Source organism: Jaculus jaculus, chromosome 6 (assembly GCF_020740685.1).
Source record: "Jaculus jaculus isolate mJacJac1 chromosome 6, mJacJac1.mat.Y.cur, whole genome shotgun sequence".
Lineage (NCBI taxonomy): Eukaryota > Metazoa > Chordata > Mammalia > Rodentia > Dipodidae > Jaculus > Jaculus jaculus.
Genome location: NC_059107.1, coordinates 21,236,500 through 21,239,276, shown reverse-complemented (window position 1 = coordinate 21,239,276; position 2,777 = coordinate 21,236,500). Strand labels below are relative to the sequence as shown.

At 45.5% G+C, this 2,777-nt stretch overlaps 1 pseudogene; it reads right to left on the bottom strand.

Moving 5' to 3' along the window:
- Positions 1-1,165: 1,165 nt before the first annotated feature.
- Positions 1,166-2,502, bottom strand: LOC101611014 (annotated as a pseudogene).
- Between the last annotated feature and the right edge of the window lie 275 nt (positions 2,503-2,777).

The following is a 2,777-nucleotide window of genomic DNA, read 5'->3' as shown; positions in this document are numbered from 1 at the left end:
CATTTCATGTAAATATGTGCACTTTTTTAAGAAGAACATTATGAGAGTTGTGGAGGAGTTAAAATTATTCTAAGGTAAGAGAATGTAAAGGTGTCTTTCTAGAATTTTTGGGAGTTGTTATAGTTCTACCTGTATTAGGTGTTCTGAAAGTTTATGTTATTATACCCTTGATTTACCTTGATTTTATCATCTGTAACATGGAGAGGGCAAGGATAATCCTGTCTTACTGGGTTAGTGTAAGGATAATGAAATCAAATAAATATAGCATATGTAATTAATGTCATTCAATAATGTTTTCCTATGATATTTATTTTAAAGTTGGTTTCCTGAATATATGCAGATTTATAGAAAACAGTAGAAATTATTTTGAACACCTCAGTAAATTAAGAAAACCATCATTAATATTCCCATCTGCATCTGCCTGCTTGTCAAGCCCTTGCTTACTAGATAAGATAACCCATTTATCAGACCTCTCTAATTAATAATAATGTTGTTCGTCTCCCTGTGCTCTTTTATCAGATATATGACATTAGTGGCAATATGACATGACAGTGATATAAAAATTACAACATTAACAGGCTCTGAATAAATAAAATGTGAAGCAAAATCTTTGCTGGTGCCAAGAATAGAATAGCCAAGATGGGGATTGATAGTGCAGAATTGAGTGTACACCAGTAAATCACACAATGCTGGCAGAACACTGGAGATGCGATTTCTTCAAAGGACTGCTATGAAATATCGGCGGGGACACACAGCTCTGCTGTTTTATTGTGAATGACACAGTGAGTCTAATAAAGAAGCTGATTTATTGGAAACCTTATCACATTTTAAAGTGAGGTGTTTTCACTGATTCTCCTTACCCATGAGAGAGCTTACAGCGTTGTGTCAAAAGAGGGTTGACTCTTTATTGAAACAAAAATCAATTTCTTCTGCATAAGGACAAGAGGAAACTTAGCCTTTGCTACATTGATGGGAAAGTTTCCAACATATGCACTCTTGCCAGCTCATTTTCATGTAGAAAAATTAAATCCATTTCTTTTTTTTTTTAAGTTTAAGATTTATTTTTGTAACCTTTTGAAACATTGAGCACACGCTTGGGGAAAGGTGAGGGGGCTGGAGGCGCAGGCCCTGGGTAAGAGAGTTGAGAGGCCTGCCTAGGAGAGCCTCACGCACTGCCCCACGGCACAGGGCACAGGGGACAGCTACTGTCTGAGACTCCGCAGACCAGCTCACGTGCCACACAAAGCTGCGGTAGGTCCAAGTTATGAAAATCTTCCAGCTCATGGTGAAACAAGTCCCACTCGTCCTCAGAGTCTGTCAGCACGTCGTCCCCACCTGCAGCCAAAAGCATAAGCAACATCTCGCCCAGCTCAAAGGCGACAACCTCTTCTTCGTCTGTTGTCAAAGGGGTTGCTGTTCTCTCTTTTCTCAATGAGCTCCCAGAAGTGGTTCTTTCGTTGGACCCCATATCTGCTTGGTGTTCCCACTTTTCTGCCTCAGTGGCTCCTCGCTATAGACATCAGGGCACGCATGCTTGTAAAAAAACAAAAACAAACAAACAAACAAAACTGCAGTTCCCTCCAAATGAGCAATTCTCAGGCTCATTTCCTTCATCAAGACATCTGCACGCCTTCTTGCTCAGTGTCTCCTTGTATTTCTGCTTCTCTCCTTTCCTCCACCCAGTACTCACCTGGAATGACAAAGTTAGACGCGATCTGCAGGATCTTGCTCTCAGATCGCTTAGCACTCCTCCACTGGCGAATACACCGGGGGCAGTAGCTGTGGCTGCAGAGGGAGAGGATCCCAAGGCCGCGCTCGCTGGGGTTGGCTTCGCACAGACCACCTCCACGCAGATGCCGCACAGCACGTTCTCACTGCGCTGCACAGCAAAGGAGAGCTCCAAGTCCTTCTCATGGGCCCCACTGCAAGATTTGATGTGCTGTGACCGCTGGGCCGCATCTCTGGGGTGTAGGACCCGAAGGCCGCACCTGTCACAGGGGTCTCCGTGGACACACAGGCAGTTCTCCCCACTTAGCGGCGCCCTCCCGCTGCAGCCTAGGGGCCAAGCTGCTTGTTCGATTCCACCCACCGCAGTTTGCTCCTTCTCCGATTCTTCCTTGGACACTGAGTCTTGCAGGGGTGCTTCGGTGGTGCAGGAAGGGGCTGTGGGGCCGCATGAGGGTTGCCCAGGAACAACCTCAATGGCATTCACCCGGTCCTCTGAACCTGCTCCTGCAGTGGGAAAGGTTGGGCTTCTTGACTCAGCATCGCTGGTGTTCATTTCGATGAGAGGCCCGAGGAGGCGGCGAGGGATGCTTCCGCACGCGGACCTGCAGCAGCCGCTGCTCCCTGTTTCTGTGGCTCGCTGTGCTCATATCAGCAGCGGTCTCCGTAAAAACAGCGTTCTCCTTGAAAATGCTTGCACGCTACACCAAATGGAGCGCCAGAGAGATCATGCAAGTAGCGACAGTTATCTCCTTCCTTACAAACCCCATGCATAGAGTACCGTCCAATCCTTGTCTGGTGACCACGAAGAATGAGAAAACAAGTAACCCCCCAGGGCCGGAACTCACATAAATTCAAAGAGAGCTATGAAAAAATGAATACCTTATGGGTCTTCTACGGGAAGCTCCCACATTAAAAAGGGTCATTGTTATAAACACACACACACACACACACACACACAAATATTCCATAGCTTTACATTTTATGTTTTGATTTCAGAACATAGCAATTGCCTGTGTTGCTAATTTTCAGACTTATAGCATCAATAGTCT